A 22,785-nucleotide genomic window follows, 5' to 3' on the forward strand; every position below is an offset into this window, starting at 1 on the left:
CTGCTGCTCCTACAGCAGCCATTGGGATTCATGCTCCGGACGGGCTGGGTCCAGTGGAAAACCCAAACTCAACTCCTGTGGGAGAAGAGGCAGAAGACCCTCCTGCCAGGTAGGTGCTTAACCCGGAGGACCACCCAGACATTCAATGCCTGTTGGCTGAAGGGAGTCCCTCCCAGGCGGACTTCTGTAAGGCTCAGAGAAAGTGCCACTCTCTTGAGGGTCTGCGGAAACAGGCCCTCTCCCAGGCACAGGGAGAAGGCATAGGGAGAAGGCACAGGGAGAAGTGCCTAGGACATTCCGGATTTATTGGGAGGGTGTGCTCCTTGTTAGTGAGCCCAATAAGCCTGAACCTGGTGCCCTCAAGAGGTTGGTGGTACCCCAGGTTTGCAGGCCCTTCCTGCTGCAGTTGGCACATGAGGTGCCCTTAGCTGGTCATCTTGGTACCAAGAAGACTAAGCAGAGGCTCTCTACCCATTTCTACTGGCCTCCGATGGGAGTAGAAGTGTAGTCCCCCTGCAGGACCTGTCCGACTTGTCAGTTGTCTGGCAAGACTGGAGGCAGTGTCATTGCCCCACTGCATGCCATTACCAGTGCTTGGCACAGCATTTGAGAGGGTGGGCATCGACATTGTCGGTCCTCGTGACCCTCCCACTTCAGGTTGACATCGGTTCATCCCGGTCTTGGTTGATCATGCCACCAGGTACCCTGAGGCTATACCCCTTCAGACAATTACTACTAAGGTGATTGCCAGGTCTCTCTGGGCATTTTCATCCAGGTTGGATTCCCTAACAAGGTTGTCTCTGACAGAGGATCCAACTTCATGTTGAGTTACATGAAAACCATGTGGAAAGAGTGCGGGTAACCTACAAGTTCTCCACCTCTTACCATATCCAGACCAATGGTCTGGTCGAGAGATTTAATAAAAATCTCAAGGGCATGCTAGATGCTGTGAAAGGGCCCCTAAGGAGGAAATGGGATCTCCCTGCTATGCCCGCTGTTCGCTTACGGAGAGGTACCTCAAGAGGGTGTTGGTTTTAGCCCCTTTGAGTTACTCTTTGGCCATCCAGTGAAGGGGCCACTTGCATTGATCAGAGAAGGTTTGGAAGCCACCCCTCCAGGACCTGCCAAGCAAATGGGGGAAAAGGTGTTAGTACTCAGACGGAGGATGACACAGATGATGGGTCAGGCGACAGATAGTCTCAAGGCTAGCCAGGAATTGAACAAATACTGGCATGACCTTAAGGTCTTGCAAGTAGATTGGACTCCGGGTCAGGAGATCCTTGTGATGGAGCCTACCAAGCCTAGAGCTTTGGCAGATAAGTGGACTGGACCCTTCAGGATCATATCCCAGATGGGTGAAGTCAATTGTCTGGTTGCCATGGGAGTCCCTGGGGTAGCCCCTCAGGTATTCCATGTTAACAGCCTCAAGCCTTTCCATAGGCGAGCGGAAGTCTCATGACTCTTGCTAGCTCGTGGACTACACTGTACTTAAGAACATCCCACATCACCTCCTGACAGCAAGGCATTGACTGCTCGCCCATGTTTTACCAAATAGAGAATCTTGGCTGGGGTCCTCTGTGCCTCTCTTCTGCCATATAGATAGCAGGAGTACAGATATCCCCTTCCAGTTTTTACACCCAAACCACGACTACATACTGAACCCAAGAAGATGGAGTAATGAGGCTCGATCCTCGGTATCCAATAATAACCGCTGATGGATACAAATCTGTTAGCAAGAAGAAGAAAGAAAGAGGTGGCGGGTCATCACTCTACCCGTTTGGGAGATACTTGGGACTAAGGAGCAGAATCAGTCATAGAAGGTAAGAAACGGCCCTTCATTACGGTGAGGCCATCATATGGGATGCAATAGTATTTACCCTAGAGCAGCCATTTACTGCACTTTTCATTTTCTTAGGCCTGTCCGATTTAAGACAAACATAACACGCTGTGCTTGAGCGCGAGCGCATGTAGGCGTAAGAATTTGTGATTGTTTGCATCACAGCTGAACCTGATTAAGCAGGTGAGCATTGCCTAATGTTTTACATTGTAGAGCCTAGCACTGCCGATGCTGGTCTCCTTTAGAGTGGTAACAGAGACATTTTTCACTCTAGTTTTAGAATGAAGGCCTACGATTTATTATCCTTTTGCTTGAGAATAAGCCACCGTAATTCCTTTAATGCATTTGGGAATCGTTTGAAACCAAAATGTTGATGCAATAGTACATAACAATATATGGACGGAAAATGTTTTTGTATGTAAATCTAGGTTGTTCAGTTGTTTAATAACAGATCATTTATTTACATGCAATGTCTCAGTGTTATTTTTATACAGTGTTGGTTCTTTACAGAATTTCCATTAAAAATAAAGTGGTGATAAAAATACAGTGAATGTAATTTGTATCATACTACAACAATACATCCCCACTCTTTTTAATAGCATACACACCACACCATGAAGCCACCACAAGCACACAGCCAAGAACCTCTTAAAAGAATACACATCTCTGTGATGTCACTCCTACTATAGATCCTCACGTCTTGGATCCGCACTCCACTTTCTCTGTGAGCAACATTGCATGTTTAGAAATGACCATAAAACACCATCTCCCCTCACATGCACTCATTATTTTGATTAGCTGACAACAATCAAGCTGCTAATGTTCACTGCCTAACATCTATTGTTGCAGGCTTCTGTTGTAATGTGGCTTGGAGTAGCAGTGAGTGATGTCATGAGCTGGTGGAATGTGAGGGTCGGAGTGTTCTATTGGGTGACCGTTAGACAGAGAGAGAGCTGAGAGCTGTGAAGTATGGGTGTGGGGTGAGCCTGGTGTTTCCCTTATGATGTTGTGTCATCCGTGCCCCCTACCACCCCCATGTTTTACTGATGGAGTACATGACCAAGACAATAAATCACCAAAACCTACTTTTGGTGTCCCGGACGTGCACTTTGTTACACTGGCGACGAGGATGGGATGGTAGGTGGATTGCCTCGCCATCGGCGCTGCTGGGGTGGTGCAGCACTTCAGGAACACCGCGAGCGTAGTGAGGCCTTGGTTCAGCAGAGCTGTGCAGGGAAGTTGGCCCCCTCGAAGCTGGCTCCCTTCCGTGTTGCGGTTGTAGAGCGGGTCCTTCGAGCTGGCCCCCCCTTCCGTGTTGCGGTTGTGGTGCGGGTCCTTCCCTCATGGCATCGGGCAGAGTGGTGCCGGAGATGTCGCAGAGAGCATTTCGGCTGTCGCGCGCTGTGCTCTTGAGGAGAGAGTGCCGGCCTTTGTGGAGCTTGGGGCATTTTGATGTGCGCTTGGAAGGAGTTTGGTAGGAGCTCCGTTGAAGTTGTTGGACCAGCGACTCCATGCCTACAGGTGACGACACAGCTGGGAGTGGCGTTCCCAGTGGGTCACGTGGCAGTGATCGTTATTTACTGCATCTAAAGCCTCATTCTCAGCTGGTCGGAAGCAAGGAGGTACGCACCTGAGTGAGAGCGAATCACTGGGATTAGACCAGCTTTGGTCGGGTGACGAACTCAAGCCGGTCGGAAGTAAGGAGGTACGCGCTGGAGAGAGAGCGTATCACTGGGATTAGACCGGCTTTGGTCGGGTCACAAACTCAAGCCAGTCAAACCATCCTGAAGCAATTGGAGTAATTTCACGTAACATTCGCTGATTCCATTCTGGGCAAATTGAGTTTTGGAACCTGCCTGGTGTTCAACGTGGCTATGGGACGTTGGTCAGGTTAGTGTATCGGGCCGTGTGAGTGGGTATGGGTGCATATTATATGTTGTGGCCCATGTTATCTAACAGGTACCCAGCGCCCTCATTTAAGTCCTGGGGGGGTGTCCTGTGTTCTGTTTTGAAAGCCGTTGTTTGTTGCCTGTGGTGTCCTTTGTTGTGGCCTTCCGTGGGGAGCATATAACCCTGTGTAGTCGGGTTTAGTGACTTTCCCTTTTTCCATCTCCCTGGTAAGGGTGGGGGTGCAAATGTAGCGACATTCTGTAAATGACTTGGCTATTGTTTTTGTTCATCAACGGGGCAGAATGTCGTTCCAGTGTGACATTAACCTCAGGGAGTGTGCACTGAGGTTTACTCGTGAACTGAGTAATGTGAACAAAAGTGCAAGTGCATTGTGTGACCTTCGTTATATGGAACACTGTTTTTCATCCAGCGTGGAACTTTATGTTTATCCAGCGTGCCATCCCAGATCAATCAGTGGATGAAATTACCCAGGACCTGGGTTGACATTTCACGTATTGTCTGCACCTATTTTACCATGCATATTGTAATGTTATCTGCATTGTATAGCTTTATATGCTTATTGTTGTGTGTGTTGGAGTGTGAAGTGTAGTGTATAGGTGTGTGTGCAATGAGTTGGCACGTGTGGGGTCGCATGTTTATGGCTTCATTCGGGTTCTTAGTACCTGCTTCTAGTGCAAGGGTAGGTCGCTATGTCTGTGTGTGAGGGCGTGTGTTGGAGCAGTTAGAGAGTAGGTGTTGTTTTTCCATAGTGCCCGGTTCTAATTCTAAAGGTCGCTATGTTTATTGGCCTGTGGGTTGAGTTGGATTGCCCATTTGTGTGTTCAAAGTTTGTTTGGTGTGCCTGTTCCCATATTGTTGTTCTGTTTACGTAGTGCCTGGTTTAGTGCTGGGGTAGGTCACTACTCTTGCGGTGTATCTCAAGGCAGTGTTTCTCTGGTTGTTCCATAGTTCCTGGTTCAGTGCAGGGGTAGGTCGCTATTGTGTTTTGTATCTCAGTCGTGCCTGATTCCTGAGTGTGGTGGTTGGAGTTGATGTAGGGTTGTTGTGGTCATAGTGCCTGTTGCAATCTCAGGATAGGTCGCTATGTGTTTTGTTTCTCAGGGCAGTGTTATGCTGTTGTGTTTCATAGCATTTGGTTTAAGTTCCAGTTTGGTCGCTATGCCTGACTATGTATTTGAATTTCTTGTTGTTCCGTGGCGCTTAGTCTAAGGGCCTAGGTAGGTCAATATGATTGAGGGTTTATCGGCTTTGCCAGTGTTTCCATAGTACCTGGTTTTGGACTGGGGTAGGTTACTATGTTGGATCTGAGGCAGTGCAGTTTCCCTCCTGATTCCTAGTTTGGTAAATCAGGCGGTTTTACTGATGTGTCTCGAGGTGTTGTAGAACAAGAGAGAGAAAATGGCCAATGGTTAAGTGGTTGTGAAGCGGGAATGTGAATGCGGTTTCTTTTGTGGTACACCAATTAGAGTTGTGGTTTGTGGGTTCCTCGGTTGCTGTTGGGCGTTTGTTGTTGCTCCGTTTAGGGAGTGGTTGGTTTGTGCTCAGAGGGACACCTCTGAGACTCCGGGGGACAGACCGGAGTGGAAGGTGTTCGGTGCGTAGGAGGGTAAGTTTGGTTAGGTCGTTGTGTTAGTGTTATCTAACAATAGTATGTCTAGGGGTGGCAGCCCTATGTTCTGAGGGGCAGCTCAGGACAGGCGTAAGTACACAGTTTATTGTTTTTTGTCCTTGAGGGTGAGAGTTGAGGGACATGGGGAACTGGTGTCGTAGGTCGTGGCAGGTTGTTGTCATGGGAGTTGGTGTGCCGTTGGCATTTTCTATGTGGTCCGTGTGGCCTATGAATGGTTCCCTATGCGTGTGGTTCCTTATATGCTTTGGTTGCCAGGGGTTCTCGGCATAGGCGGCCACTGTGTGCAGGATTTCTGGTACCGTGTTAGTGCTTGGATGATTGGGGTTTGGTGTTGGTTGCTTTACCTTTTTCATTCTGTTGAGTTTCCCTAAGGAGGGAGAGGTGTTGTAATGTCGCTTGGCGTAGCAGTAAGTGATGTCATGAGCTGGTGGAATGTGAGGGTCGGAGTGTTCTACTGGGTGACCGTTAGACAGAGAGAGAGCTGAGAGCTGAGAAGTATGGGTGTGGGGTGAGCCCGGTGTTTCGCTTATGATTTAGTGTCATCCGTGTCCCCTACCATCCCCGTGTTTAACTGATGGAGTACAGGACCAGGAAAATAAATCACCGAAAATGTACCTTTGGTATCCCTGACGTCCACTTTGTTGCAGCTTCTCCACAACTCACTACGCAGTACTACACAAATCATCTCCTCAACCCAGTTGCAAACATGAAACATTTTGAAACTGAACTTTCTTGGCATGCTCTTGACATTTGATCACGACAGATAACATTCCAAAACGCTTCTCTATAGGATATAGGATAGGTATTTTGAAAAACATCACCCTCAAAACCCACTTGACTACATGTCGCTCCATGTGGATCACATACATCCACAGTCATCATCACAACACTTTTTGCAGCCTGGTACCGTAATCACTTTATAAATTCTGCCGCCTCCTTCCAGAGATGATGTTTCTATCATGCATCAAACCCCTCCTGTTGACACAATGGGCTCACCGTTCTCCGCTTCCAAGCGCACATTACTTCTTCCTGCCTTCCTCACTACTGTTTTGCCAGGGGTGTTCTGAAGATCCACAAGTCTTTTCACCAGCATCCTCTCTATCCTGCGCCTTCTGCATCCATCACCTCCATGGCACATTGTCTAACAATATCAAGCACTGACCTCATCACTTGTACTTAGCCGGTGAGGATGACAGAATTCCTGCACCCCACTAGGCAGAAGGGTTACATACCTTCGAGGCATCCTCTGCACTGTGCCGGGACTGAGGCACAGTTTTCCTTTCTCCACAGCATCATCCCCACTTCTGGCTTTTCTGTCCACATCTTGTTCACACAGTGCTTCTTCCCAACAATTCCACTGCCTGCCTTAGGCAAGTCGGCATCCATGGATGGCTTAGCAAATGTATTTGTCTCATGTGGCGCTCCTAACTGGACTTGTACATGGTGCTCCCAACTACTCTTTCAATGGCATCTCCATGCACCCAATCCATTTTCAGCTCACCATACTCAGGTATTAGTATACAGCAGTGCGTCCTTTAGCCTATCAATTCATGAAGGCCATCACTGGACCCACTAATATATCCTGGCACAGCCCTCTGGTCACCCTGCCTACCTTCTTTCTAATGGGACATACTGGGTGGTAGGACCTTTTCTGGGGTCGATGAGTCCTCTGATGGCTGATCCCCCCTAGCACAGCTTCAACCTCACATGCTAAAGTCTGTTTACAGGCTCTCCTGTGGACCACTCATCACCACTGTTGTATAAAGTATGATCTCCAGACGCTCAGCCAATTCGTCAAGGTAACTCGCTCTATTCAATAGCTTCTTCAATTTCATGTTACGGGGAAGTAACCACCAGTTCCCACTACCCAGGCAACATCTTTCCAATGGAATTGGCTGGAACACCGGGATCAGAATATACTACACAAGTTATACATCCACGTTTACTCCACACCAATGACATCAGACTCCAGACCGAGGAAGGAAGTCTATTCTACACATATACACACCATAACAGCCAGCATTGACAACAATGAACATTCCTGCTGAACATGCAACTAGTGGTTTACTGGCTACACCTCATTCCAAGCTGCTAACACCATAAACAACTAGAATAGCTTATTTGGCTGTAGGCTACACCAATATTGTTTACAACAAGTGCATTATCCTCCTAACCTCCTCTTGCGATTTGTCTCCTTTGGTTATAATCCCTCCTGCTGGCTCCCTCACTGATCTCTGCAGCAGGCATTTCATTCAATGAACCGTCTTTTTGGAATAGGTGAACGCTGTATTTCTACAGATATAAATAGCAGTCACAGCAACTCACATAGCTACCTTAACAGCATTACAATATGAAGGTTACATTCCTTCACTCAATATTAAATAGTGTATGTGCTCTCATTTACTATGCAGTATCTAACAGAAATCATATGGACAGCCCAGAGTACTACAGAACCAATATATCAATGGCAGAACGCTTCTCCCGATGACTAATAACAAAGCATATCAATCTATTGCTCAGTCGTCTCCATCGGTATGAGGACACGCAACGCCCCACACAGCACTCAAAGGCCTGACCATCAAAGAAGAGCAGCACCACTTCACACCCCATGGATTTTCATAAATGCAACACCAGGGGCCTCATTATGAGTGTGGCGGAAAGGCAACAACGGCGCGGGTACTGCTACCGGCGCCGTTGTTACCTCTCCACCACACTACGAGTTCTGCTCGCCGGTGCCGGACTGCACGCCTGGTCTGACCAGGCGTGCATACCGGCACCCGCGAGCAGAACTCATGATTGCGCCAGCACTGTTATAAACGGTGCCGGTGCAACTGTGCTCCCGACCCGCATTCTGCCCTATGGGACAGAATGGGGATCGGTAGGCCGGCCATAGCGGCACTCGCAAATGTGCAATTACCGGGTCCGCCAAACTCGGCATTGGGTTACTGCCCATTCGCGGGTACCGGAAAAAAAACAACTTTGGCGGCAGCCGTGCCCTTAATAAGGCCAGAGTTATAGTGAGGGCCAAGGAGTTTTGTAAAATTCCTCTCCCTGGCTGCATGTCGCAGTGCCGTTAAGTTTGAAGTATGTTTATAAAAAAAGGAATATCACCTCAACCAAACATGCATTTTCCTTTATCTGAAGAGCATCTTCAGTTCAACGTTATGGACCTATCGGTTTTAGGCCTACTCATTGCGGCCTTTTTGCCGCCTTTTCTCGTGCCACGGATATGGAGGTGCTGGGTTAGGGTATAGTGTGTTTTCCCATGGATATTTGGTAGTTGGTGAATGGGTGGCAGGTTGTGGAAGAGGCTTATGGGTTGGGGGGAAGCTTAACTCCCATAAAAATGCCATGACAAAATACGGGCAAATGTCTGCGTCTAGTTGGCCACCTTTGAGTTGTAACAGGTTGTGACTTCTCAACGAAAATATATATGAATCTGAGGACATTTGTTAACAATGTATCCTTAGAATGGAGATTTCTGGACAGACTATACACCAAGACAACACCTAATTCAGAACCTCTGTCATAACACTGTATAGCACTTATACGCGAGAATCACTGTATAAAAACAGGTCCTCATTACGAATGTGGCGGAAAGGCAACACGGTGCTGGTAGTGCTACCGGCGCCGTTGTTACCTCTCTGCCACATTACGAGTTCTGCTTGCCGGTGTAGACTGCACGCGTGGTCTGATCAGGCGTGCAGTCCGGCAACCACAAGCAGAACCATGCTCTCGATCCCCATTCTGCACTATGGGGCAGAATGGTGCTCGGGAGGCCGGCCATACCAGCACTCGCGAATGGGATATTACCAGCCTATTCAACTCGTGATGGGCCGGTAATGGCCCATTCGCGGGTGCTGGGGCCAGTAGCGAGTTTGGCGGTAGCCGTGCCCTTAATAAGGGTACAGCTACCGCCAAACTCATAATGAGGCCCAGAGTGTCCCTTATATAACAGTCTTTGCACTAGATTCCCCTCTCAGCCCCTCCTCTTCTAACATTCCGGCTCATTATGGTCCTTGGCCCTCAAGGAAGTGAGGTATCGTGTGATCACTTTGTCCTCGCATCCACACTGTAAGGAAATTGTATGAATGGCTGATGGTTGCAAATACTTCAATGTTAGGGTGTGTGTGGTAAAAAATTAAACAAGCACCAAGCCCAGTCTCCATTCTGTACTTATAAGCACGCAGAAGAGAGCGTCTGGCCAATCATGTGGCCAAGAACATTGAAACATTCTGTCAGAAATTGCCAGTGTTCTCTTAGCCACTTGCTCAGTACCGCAGTTTGTCTCCCATTTTTATGTTTTGGGGTTTTGTGCCCCATGCATGTCCCTTTCTCTCGCCCAGTCCTGTGATCCTCTTCCCCATCAGTGCCACAAACCTCTCCCCAATATCGGTGAACCAAGTCAACAACCACTTACTTACCTTGCCACTCTGACATGCTGCCGCTCATCACCCATTCACACCTGCACCATAGATTTAGTGAAGGGACTTAATCCCTTTGCTATATCCTCTGTAAGACATTATTATTTTGTCGGCATACACATCAATAAATGCCAAAGTATCTCTCCAAAAATAACCTATAAGCAAGCCATGAGTGCCAATTCCAATTAGCCCACGTTCCGGGCACATTAGGAGACATCACAAATCCTGTGCTGCACTCGGGCCTTCCTCGCTAACCATTACTGGCCATGTCTGCCCAAGAAAGCAGGTCATATCACAATAGTCATTCAAATACAGAACATTTTTTTTAATCACTGTTATATTTGTCAAACATGAAGATATGTGGTCATACTTGTATTAACAACATGTTCTTTGGCTGTAAGCAAAGCAGCCAGGAACACCCCTTTTTGCTATTTGCCCTCTTACCCTTTGTCATAGGAGTATATCAAAAGAGGACATTAGGAATGTACCATAGTGTTCATCCTGCAATGATAACCTTCTTTCAGAAAATAATGTAATTGCTATTCTAAGATTTGATTATATGGTTTTCTATTGAGGGATATGTAATGTTCTTATTCGCTCAAAGTGAACATTGCAAATGGCCACTGAAGATGTTAAAAAGATCCAGTATAGAATGTAAGTATAGTGAAATAATGTACTTATTGATACCTTCCTTTGCCAATATGTTGTCTCTAAAAATGTCCTTCATTCTTTGAAATGGTTCAAATAGATTAAAACCATGATTCCGTTTTGTTTCTCTTTTTCTGTGAGCAGCCCGGCAATGCTTAATTTATCATGCCCAACACTGATTGGTTGGTAGTGCTTTTGAATCTGTTCATTTGCTGCACTATGACCAAGCACTAATATTGTGCGGTAGAACATACAAAATACATCTGTAGACCTAGCAGCTTAGTCCTCTAATTCGTTGCAAGGTCTATCCGAATGGCAGCACCCCAGGTAGTACCTGTATTTGCCACCCTTACATCCGTTTGCATGGAAAATATGCCATCATTGTGAAGGCAATATTCCGGCAGGACTCCTGCAACCAAAATGTATGCCTAAAAATACCAGCCCAGTCCCCACCTCAGGGAAATACCCTGTTGATGATGCTAACATTCTATTTTACCATAAAAACAGGAAACGCCCGCCTTCAGGATGTCTTTGTATTTTCTCTGGTCACGATTCAGAAAGACAAGGTTGGGCTGCTCTAGGAAATGCCTAGATTGCACAGATGACAGCATGACTCAGAGAGGGGGAGAGAGAGAGAGAAAGGGAAGGAGGGAGGGAGGGAGGGAGAGAGAGAGAGAGAGAGAGAGAGAGAGAGAGAGAGAGAGAGAGAGAGAGAGAGAGAGAGAGAGAGAGAGAGAGAGAGAGAGATTGATTGCTACAACTCATTGGTTCCATGTAATAATGTCGCCACAAAAAATATCGCCATGCAAAAATATCGCCGAAAAATGGCCGTTTTTTTGTGGCAACATTATTGCATGGAACATGCGGGGGACACCGCCGTAACCCCCAATTTGTATTTATTTATTTATTTATTTATTTATTTTGCCCCTGTCCCCATATATATGGTCACACATATAATATCGCCACAACCTTTTCCCGGCGATATTATTTATGGCGACCATATATATGGGGATAATATTACCTGATACCAAAACTCATTTTATTCTCATTACGTTTTAAACAAAATAGCCCTGGGTGAAGCTAGACCAAGAGTTCAGCGTAAAGTGCTGGCTTTGGTAATAATATAATGCCTACTTCTCCCTGGTGGATCAGGCACTGATAAAGCAAGAACTGTTTTAAGAGCTTTTTGTTTTGACCTTAATCACTGCAGAACAACAATCAAAGGACTCGATGGGTCTGATTTAAGCACGTGTTTTGGATGCAAGGGATTGGATGAGCGAGAGCATCTGCTTCACTTGCCTTAAAAAATAAGTTTCCCGAATTCATAAAGGGCATGTGACCGGGTACAACAGAGATGCATGTGTTCAGATGAGTTGAAGGGGGCCTTTTGTAACATTTCAAAGCATATCACTAATTCACAAACAAGAACGGGCACAGGGGATAGAGAAATATGGGGCAGGCATGTTGTGGCCCTAACATGGATGTATTTTAAGTGAGAAAGAAGCTGTGTGAACTGCTACTGACCGGCCAGCATGTCTACCTTCGGAACTGGTTAGACATGCTGCATTGATTTGGAAAGTTCAGAATCGCAGGGCGTATATGTGGCCTTCTCTGTTAAATGTAGTCGTCCATGGGTGATCCCATGAACGGGCAACGTGTGATGGACGTGGCCTGTCCAGTGCATGCAATGTGCTGGTGAGCTGCCCCATAGAAATATCAATAATGTGACCTGGGCATTACCAAAAATTGTTAATCTAAATAAAAGGTATTTCTCACTAAATTGCGTCCGTTTCGTTAACTTTCGTTACTTGTGCCTACCTTGTCCAACCCATATAACTCAGTTCATAGACTTTTTTTTTAGATCCCAAGGCATCATGTTCAAGGAATACGATTTCTGAATCACCTTTCTCTAAAGATGTTTCGATATGAGACTTTTATGAACAAATCTTTTTTTGAAAGTTTAAAGTGATATACTAGCATTATTGGTCTGTAATAAACTGCCCCAATGTCACCATCCCCGCTCCTACTGCTCAGAACCAGCCTACCCCCCTGCAGTTAACAGAGTTTACAAGAGAGAGAATGGGGGCAGCACATTTGCCAAAGCATTTTCCTAAATCTAAAATAAACAACAGACCATAGAAAACACATTCGTTTTTCAATTAATCAGTAAATGCTGTCTTCCTGTTTCTTGCCATTGTCTGCACTATTAAAAAAGATCCATAATATAAATAATATGACATTTCTTCACATCTGTTTGACTAATTCAGTGGTGGTACTAATTCCCTTGACCCGAGAGATGCCAGGCCAAGGTGTCCATACAAGACATCCGTTTGTTTTGATACTTCTGTTAATTCTATCCATCTCTTTGGAAATGTCAGTCAGGTATGCATCACGTGCGACACACTCTGTAGTCGACATCAGCACCATTCAAAGCCTCTGTCTTCTTTTGAATTGTGCCAATTTTCTTGCAACCAAACTGACTGTTGGTAACTTTGCCAGCATCAGTTGGCTGAATGGCTTTATTGACACGAAGGTTGCAGGCACATCTCGGCAGCAGCAGCAACAGCCCTTTGAACTATCTCACTGCAAAGTTCAAGAGAACACGATGTTTATGAATTGGTGTCTAACCCGTTATGTAAATGGGTAAGTTCAAACAGGTTGTGCTTATCTGTCCATTTAACTTTTGCTGAATACACTCTTCACTCAGCTTCTTTCACCATTCCTCACTCCACCCAACCCTTTCTTCCCATCCCTTCTTCCCTTAATACGTATGACAGATTTGTTTGTATGTGTTTTTCAGTAATTACAGCAACAACAACCCAGCAATTTACCTGGCAATCAGGCTTCTTTGATCATAGAATTAGGAATTCTGACTGTTTGTCAGGTCTCCCGACTCACCTATATGTCTGTTCCGGCTCGCTGAGGCCCACTAGTCAATGGTGCAGAACTTTGAAAAAGGCTAGTCCCTGCCTGACCCACATTTAAATTCTCTATCATTAAGTCTATGTCCATTCATGTTCATGCTGTTGTAGAGCTGAATACGATGAAATTAGGCGTGCTTCAAAGGTGAAGGACCATCTCTCATGTCCTGTCTCATCTAGTCGCCACTTCTCCTCTGGAGTGGCATGTTCCATTTTCCCACTTCGGTTGCAAGACACCATGTTACGTGCCATGTCGCACATAGGTGCTTAGACCATTGGTCTGCCGTAGCACTGATTTAAGGGTATGGGGGCAGGGCTATTCATTTTATAATGTTTTAGGGAACTGGAAAATAAAGCGAAGAAAGCGGAAGGAGCACAGAACCCAATACCACCAAAGTTTTACAAACATGTGGAGGCAGATTGATGGTCTAAGCATTGTTTTGATGACATGGACGCTCATGTTCACTACCCTGTCTGCTGCCCAATTCAATGAAGTGTGTTTTTAATTAGGCCAGGTACATTACTGATCACTCTCAACATCTTCAAAGTGGTCACTCTCCTAGACTCTGCATACATTTGCCACCATTAAAAGATACATAATCAACATTGTCCTGAGGAGCTGCAAAACATAATCTTTACCTCCTTATCTGTATTGCTTGTTACATTCCTTACTCTACGACGTGAGTCCTCACCTGGAAGACCGGTCTTCACAAATCCCCATAGAAAAATATTTGCTTCTTTGAGCTTCCCATACTTTTCTCAACACCTTCCCTAAATTGGGCAAATAAGCACCTCTGACTCAGCAAGACTTCCTTTTTTTGTCTGCCACCGCTGGAGGCAGGTTCACAAGTTGCCCCTTCATGAGCATGTCAGAGCTAAGTCGGAATGCACTAATTGGACATGACAGTGGATAGCTTTTGATGGAAATATGTCCTTGCCTTTTAGGATATTCCCGGAACATTTGGCCCACAGGATTGTATGATGGAGGCATTCAGACATGGATGGAACTTAAAATATTGAGAGATCATTATTATTTTTAATGTCAGAAATGTTGTTCCTTCTATAAACAATGTTATAGTTTTCTCCTCGTTATGGCATGTGACTACAAAGTTGTGTTCCAGCATCCAGGGTATAGATACTCATTTTCTGTGAGCTTCTTGGAATAAAGGTACCGCTGGGAAAACTCTTCCTGCAGATGTATGTTTTTGCCACTTCTGAACTCATTTCACTGTGCACTTACTTTGTCACATTTATCTCTTCATTCCCTCACTTGTCCCGTCTAACACTTCTTCTAACATTCACTTCATCATTACACCTCCTGTGCCCTCTTCTTTTCTCAGTCATATGCTTGCTTCGTGTCCACCCATTGACCCCAACCCAAACCTTGCAACTTTACCATATCCATTGCAACCTTGAGTATGTGAAGATGGAGTAAATGCATGAAGAAGTAAATATCTGGTGAAGTGAATGTATGAGAAATAAGTCTAGAGGTTTATAGGTGAAGTAAAGCGGGTTACCATCTCTTGCTCCCGTCTCATAAATGTGGGTGGGGCTATTTCTTAGACTATGAAGCCACCCTCCCCTCCCCCCTTTGGTGCAAGTCAGTGATCTAGATGGGTTAAAGAGATACACTTACTCAGAGATGGGAATTGCTTGGCACACCAGTTGTTCTGCATTTCATTTAGTTCTGGTGGATCTCTTGTTTACTCAGAAACAGTGCTTATGGAATATGTATTTGTTTATACTCGGTATGGTTACTTAGTTTCATACAGTAATTGTCATACCTGCCAGACCTGGCATCTCCCCCTTGCAGACTCGCACAGCCCAGAGGAAAGCCCGGCCGTTTTTTACACGCTGGCGCCTCTTAGGCAAAAGATTCCATTAGCATATACAGGCGCTGCGCTTTAGAGGACCTTGCATTCCTTCCCCTCTTGCATATGATGTCCGTAATACCAAAGCGTAATGGCGTATGCGCGTGTCAGCTGATGTAACGTCATCACACTCTAGACGTTAGCATCAGCTGACAGGTATTTAAATCAGGCGCTTCCAGAGTTCAGCGCTTCTGATCGTGATTACTTTCCCTTGTTCCGGAGCTGCTGTTTAAAAAATCATTTTCGCAATTCCAAGCGGAGCCTTCAATCAGCTGTTCAATCCCCGAGCAGCTGCGTCCTGACCGCATTTCCTCACGCATCCATTCTACAGCAGTAACGCCGCTCTCCTGAATTTCCGGAGCTGCCGTCCACGTCGCCACGTTACTGATCTACCCGGCGGCGTCGTCTCCAGGTAGCATCCGCCTTCGTTGCGCTCCCTTCAGCGGAGTGTGGGAGATTTCCTACCATATTATATTGCTGCCCACTTACCATCAGAATAGCTGTTGTATTGACTTTCAGAGTGGCAGACTACGTCTGTGTAAGTCATTGGCGTCTTATCCTGATTTCGGACGCTCATGAGCCGTCTTCTACATGCGGAATGTTTTGAGCCTCAACATAAACTACGGGTATCTGCTACTGTCTACCTGGAATCCAAAGGTGCATCTTACACAACAGGAAAAAGGTGAGAGCAAGGACCTTCACCATTATTGTTACTCTTTTGCATTACCAACTCTGTTCCTATTCCATCTAAAGAACTATACCAGTCATTGCTTTATTTTGAACTTATTGAACTCGATACATACCAGGACATTCACTGATCTGCACTTCCACCCTAAACAACAGGAATAAGTGCACTGGAATTTGTGGACGCTACCCTCTGTGCACCATCCCGGATCTAGTGTGGCCCTCATTCCATTTGGGTTAGTTTCTCTACTAACTTCCCTTTCCTTTTCGTTTGTTTATTATTTTGTGTGGAGTTTCCTGACTGACTTCCTATTCCACAGGTTAGTGTAATTCCTTAGCCTAATATTGACCCCAAGTATTCCAATCAAGTTTCTAAAACTCCTTCTTGTGTTTCATTCAGCAGGCTGGTGGTTCCCTTAAAAATACACGCCCTTTCCACTGATTGCGCTCTTTCGACTGTTAATGACTTAGTCGAAGAGTGCCATCAGTTGAAAGGCCTGAACTCAACGGACTACGATGTACCCTGAGTCATCTTAGGCAGACACTACGTGTATCCTTTGAATAGACTTTGTGTATCCTTTAAATACTCTGGTATCCTTTATTGGTGTTGATATTCCTGAGTGTCTGACAGTAATATAGCTGGAATCTCTGGTTCTTTTTCTGTGAAAAACCCCCCACTATAATTTGTTACGCAGGATAGTTTAAAAGCTTTAATTGTATATCATTTTACATACACATTTACTTTTTTATACTCTCATAAACAGTACATTCTATGAGCTATGTTTGGTACAACATTAGTGTGTGCTACACTGTTGTTGTATTGACATGAAATATTAATTGGGTCATTGGGAAAAAACAACGATTATAATTATGTGAGTGTAAGTGTGATAGTAGACAGATGTCCTGGTGGTGGGTGGGTTCCCCCTTTTTTCGTATGTCTGGTACTTTATTGGGACCTTCTCTATGGTCAACACCTGGTGGCCTCTGGAATACTGTCCTTGCCCCTTACCAGCACCTCAGGTTAGGATCTTGAGGTGCATTTTTTCTTAATCTCTATCAGCTTTTCCCCAGTTTAGTGGCATTTGTAAAGCTCGCTATTGTCAACTTAGAGTGCTCCCGAAGGTTCTGCCCCTCCTCCCGGAGCATCTCTGCCCACTGGTGGTATACTCTCTTATCTTAAGTTGCTTAGACTATTGCAACTCACTACTCCTGGCTCAACCTACGTACCTTTTGCACCATCTTCAATTACTGCAGAATTCTGTGGCTCATTTGGCCACTAATGCCCCTTATGGGGCCCATATTACCATGGTTCTGCGGACACTCCACTGGCTGCCAGTACAAAAACAGATTCTCTTTAAATCCCTTTGCATTGTCCATCAGGCCTATTATGGCCAGGGAGCCAAATACCTGCAGGAGAAATTCTGGTCCTATGTCCCGGCCCACCCTCTTAGATCCAGTGAAGCTTGTCTGCACATTATCCCTCGTGTTCACCTTGTGCAAATGAGTGGCCGCTCGTTTTCTGTAGTGGCTGGCAGAGCATGGAACACCCTCCCATTTGCCCTTCGGGCTACTGAAAATAATCTTAGGTTTCGTAAACTCTTGAAGACCCATTTATTTTAGCCGTTATTTCATCCTGTGGTATCCTTTGGTGCCATGATGCCTTTTCTGGTGACCATGTGCTAATACAAACTATAACATAACATAATATAGTATGTTTGTTTGAGGTGTGCTCTAATTAAGGAAATGTTTAAAGTAGTTACATACCTGTTGGCATATTCTAACCATATTAGACTTCACAAGATGTTTTGAAGTAACAAAAACAGTGATGGTGTATTTTTAGTGTATTGCAATGAAGAGTATTTTTGAAGTAGTTGGATATCTTTTGGCATATTCTAACTGTTTATTGAGCTCCAATTTAGTGAGTAGATTTCGGTTGAAGGAATCTTAAGTAGGCAGTTGTTCGTTTTGCGGGTAATCTATGTTTTGGAGTAGCAGAGTTGTTGTTACATTCAAACCAACCTCTTCTTTTTTTGATATATGAAGTATAGTGACCTGAAGTGGTTGCGGCACCAGTGTGGTATGTTATGCCTACTTTTGTGAAGGTTTTCTTGCCAAGAGATAGTTGGCAGTGTGTAAAGCTAGTGAGTTTATAATTATTTGTGTTACCATCTGCATTGTACCTTAGAAGCATTAGTATGACATGTAGGCTATGTGAGTTTAATCTGTATGCTGGAACGATTGTCTGAATTGCAAAAAGGGCATACTATGCCATGATTTGCATTCTGCAGAAGCTGGTGAAATGGAATGAATTTGCAATTTGGTATGGATACATATACACATGTTTCATTCAGAATGTGTTCTTGTGAAACATGGTTGCAGAGAGTGCATGCATGTTTCCACCTGTATGACATCTGGAAGATTTCATTTCTAGGGATGTTTTTCGTTTCCAGTGCTTGTAGTAAGTACATTAGGAATTCATGTGGTCTACCTGTGTGTTTATGTGTCATGATCTCTGCTTCCAAAAGGCCAGGACTTACCCAACTCCCTTGGAAGCAGACCCATAACCCAGGTTCCGAGTGCCAGCCAGTCCCAATTGGGACCTTTTGGACCCTGTCCTGGAGCCAGTGGCGCCAGGCTCATAAATATGCCCAGTCCCAGCGCTGCAAGCGCCGGGCTCATAATGCTTGGGTGGACTTACCTGCAACAGACCATGCTGCTTACTTACCTGCCAGTTGAACCCCTGATCCTCTTCTGTTTGGGACTATTTTTCCTGTTGGGTGGGGCAGGAGCCACTCCCTAGGTTCAGAACACTGGAACTCTTCTGGAAAGCAGGAACTCTTTTCTTACCTAGGCGTGGCTGTGGAAGGAGACACCTAAGCACTACAGGAGGCTATTTAAACCACACCCGATGGATGAATCTTGCTTTGCGTTATTCTGCATCCTCTGCAGCAGAACGCTCATCGTGTCTTCTGCATCTGATCCTGGGCCTAAAGGAAAAAGGCTTACCATCCTGAATCCAGTCTTCAGCAACATCTATAAAGACAAGAAAGAACAGGTTAGCACTATGGTCTTCAGTGACAGCGCATCTCTTACCTGGTCCATCGGCTGTCATCAACGCCTCGCGCAGCATTCCTGCATCTGAAAGACAGAGGCTTACCTACTATTCACGCGCTCCGGAGGTCATCGCACTGCATTCCGGCATCTGAAAGACAAAAGCTTACCAACTCTTCGCACGCTCCGGAGGCCTTCGGCGCTGCATCCCGCATCTGTAAGACAAAAGAAGGTGCGTTTAAAGACATTGGGTAACGTTAAATACTCACGTGCCATTACTCCATCCACGCCGAACTCAGTGGGCATTCCGGCATCCTTCAGCAGCTCCGAACTGGTACCTGCAAAATAAAAGGACAGTTAGTGCGCATCGTGAAGCAAGCAACAAGCGCTTACTTACGCGCTTCCAGGCACTTCTATTCCGCATACGGGTCCATCCTCAACTCACTTGAGCCAGTCAACCGCCATCGCCGGAACCCTGCAAAATAAGAGACAGCATTACAAAAGACTTTTAAAGACATTTGAAATATTCGGAACTCACCGTTCGTGAAGTAAACAACGGACAGCAGTCCTCTGAAGTCAAGAGGCCTGCGCTACCTATCCAGTGAAGAAACTGGTTACAGCACCCTGCCCCGAGGCAGATGGAGAGCTCGGCGTTCACTTACCTAAGACATCTTACTCTTCGAGTCAGGCATACAGTGCACAGAGGTCCAGCCCAAAGAGCCAACCGGGTGGTGCACATCACTTTTGAAGATACGGTAGTCGCCCAGTCAAGACCGGCGCCTCTGCGAGAATCAGGTGAGCGTTACAGAACGCAAAGCCTACCGCAAAACTCTCGCCCAGGCGCTATGGAAACCTCGGATACCGACCACCTAGCCCGGTTACTTGGGGAACTAAGGGCAGAAGTGCATGCAGCTCGTCAGGAAACGAATGCTCTAAGAAGGGAACTAATTATTTCCAAGGAGCGAACAGACGATCTTGCTAGACAATTGCTACAGTCACAAGCCGGACAGACCCCGTTACCCGCATCAGGGGCAAATCTTCCTTCAATATCCCCTATGAATCCAGTGCAGATCAACCTACCTGGGAATGTACCTCTGGCTCCGCCCGAACAGTTTTCTGGTGACCCAAAGAGGTTTGCAGTATTTATCAATCAGTGCCGGTTGCATTTTTTATGCCGGCCAGCAGCCTTTCCAACTGATCAAGCTAAAGTAGCTTTTGTGCTTTCGTACCTTAGTGGCAATGCGGCAGACTGGTCGATCCCTCTAGTTAATCAAGATGATCCGGTTCTCCATGATTTTCAAGCCTTTCAGCTTAGTATGGAAAAACTGTTCGCAAGACATTCACAGGGGCAGGCCTTGGACAATGAGCTTCTTTCGTTGCGACAGGGTAATCAAGACCTTTTGGCTTATATTGCATCTTTCAACAGACTAATAGTGGAAACTCAATGGCCTGAGGACAAAAGGATTACGCTGTTTTATAGAGGTCTACGTGGAGAGCTCAAAGACGTTTTAGCCCAAGTAGTGAATCCCCCACAAGACTGTTTGGATTATATAGACTTAGTCGTTCAAATAGATCACAGACTGCAGAACAGGAAGGCCGATCGTTCCAAGTTTGATGCTCGAGTATTTTCCAAACCACCAACTCCTTCCAAAGGAGTAGACTCCAGGGAACCCATGCAAATAGGGGGCCTGAAAGGACCACTAACACAAAAGGAGCGGGAAAGGAGAAAACAGTTGCAATTATGCCTCTATTGCGGAAACTCAGGGCACTTTCTTCGAGACTGTCCGGTGAAACCAACCAAGAAGGCGGTAGGAGCTGCAGTTACCAAGGTCACAAACTCTGAGCAGGGAAACGACCTCGCCCGACAAGAATAGAGGTCCTCTTGCCGAGCGTTAAAACCAGTTCCGTGACCTCGCATTTCGTGATACCTATGGTCCTCATTAGCCCTGATCATCCAGATCGATTACATGCGATTGAAGCTTACGTCGACAGCGGTGCCATCGGAAATTATGTGGATCAGGAAATGGTTTTGAGGATGAATCTAACTCTTTGTCCCAAGGCTGTAAAGGACGTCATTACTACGGTGGATGGTACGGAGATAGCCTCCGGACCAGTAACGCATACCACTCAAGAAGTGACGCTAGTAAGTCAAGATGGACACCATGAGAAGATCGTGTTCGATGTGATCAAGGCCCCTCAGTTCCAGATTATTCTAGGGATACCTTGGTTAGAGAAACACAATCCTCGGATCGATTGGCGAGCAAGAACGGTTCAGTTCCCAGAATGTGTCTCTACTTGTCACCCTCCACCTGGTGTTGCTCTAGCAGCAATTTCTTCGGAGACTCCCCAGTTACCTCCCGAATACCTAGAATTCCAAGATGTTTTCCGGAAGGATCAGGCTAACTCTCTACCTCCTCATAGGTCCTATGACTGCCAGATAGACCTGATACCTGGATCTACTCCTCCGTGTAGCAGAATTTATGCCCTCACCGAGCCTGAGAACCTTCACCTCCGACAATACCTGGATCAATACCTAGCGAATGGGTTTATTCGTCCTTCTAAGTCCCCTGCTTCTTCAGCTTTGTTCTTCGTTCCAAAAAAAGAAGGGGACCTTAGAACTTGTATAGATTACCGCGCCCTGAACCAGATCACCGTTAAGAATAGATATCCGTTACCTTTAATCCCTGAACTCCTGGACCAAGTCAGAAGAGCATGCATATATACAAAGCTGGATCTTAGAGGAGCCTACCACTTGGTACGAGTAAAAGAGGGCGATGAATGGAAGACGGCCTTCCGCACCAAGTATGGGCTATTTGAATATCAGGTCATGCCCTTCGGGCTTTGCAATGCCCCGGTCGCCTTTCAATATTTTATGAACGATGTCCTCAGAGAACTCATAGATGTATGTGTTGTCGTTTACATTGACGACATCCTCATTTATTCTTCATCGGAATCTGAACATCGGAAACACATGAAAATGGTCCTCGAGAGGTTGCGTCAACACAGACTTTTCGCTAAGTTGGAAAAATGTGTTTTCAACGTGACTGAAGTTGAATTCTTCGGATTCATATTATCACCTAGCGGAGTGCGTATGGATTCAAGGAAGGTCGATGCAATTCTCAAATGGCCATCACCATCCTCCGTAAAAGGGGTTCAAAGCATGTTAGGCTTCGCCAACTTTTACCGCAGGTTTATCCCCGAATTCTCTCGAATAGTCCAGCCCATCACCGCCTTGTTAAAGAAAAACAAACGTTTTGAATGGTCTACCGAGGCGGAACAAGCTTTCCAGAATTTGAAGACAAAATTTATCTCTGCACCAATTCTAAAACATCCTCGCCCCGAACTCCCCTACATCGTTGAAACTGATGCTTCGAGCCTTGCCATGGGGGCAGTTCTATCACAGAAGGACCCAGTAACCAATCAGTTACATCCCGTGGCATTCTGGTCTCGCAAATTCTCGCCTCCTGAGATCAATTACACTATTACTGATAAGGAACTTCTGGCTAGCAAGTCTGCCTTTAAGGCTTGGCGGCATTATCTTCTGGGGGCCCGACACACCGTTACTGTGATTACGGATCACCGAAACCTGCAATATTTGAAAACCGCAAAAGCCCAATCCTCTAGACAACTCCGTTGGGCACTATTCTTTGCCGAGTTTGACTTCATAATTACCTATCGACCTGGTACAAAAAACGGTAAAGCTGATGCCCTTTCTCGGATGGGAGTGGAGGAACACTTGACCAACCTAAACCTGTACCTATCATTCCCGAACAAAGAATTCTGGGTGTAATAACCACACAATCCATAG

This window comes from Ambystoma mexicanum, chromosome 2q (assembly GCF_040938575.1).
Source record: "Ambystoma mexicanum isolate Mex_15411 chromosome 2q, UKY_AmexF1_1, whole genome shotgun sequence".
Classification (NCBI taxonomy): Eukaryota; Metazoa; Chordata; class Amphibia; order Caudata; family Ambystomatidae; genus Ambystoma; species Ambystoma mexicanum.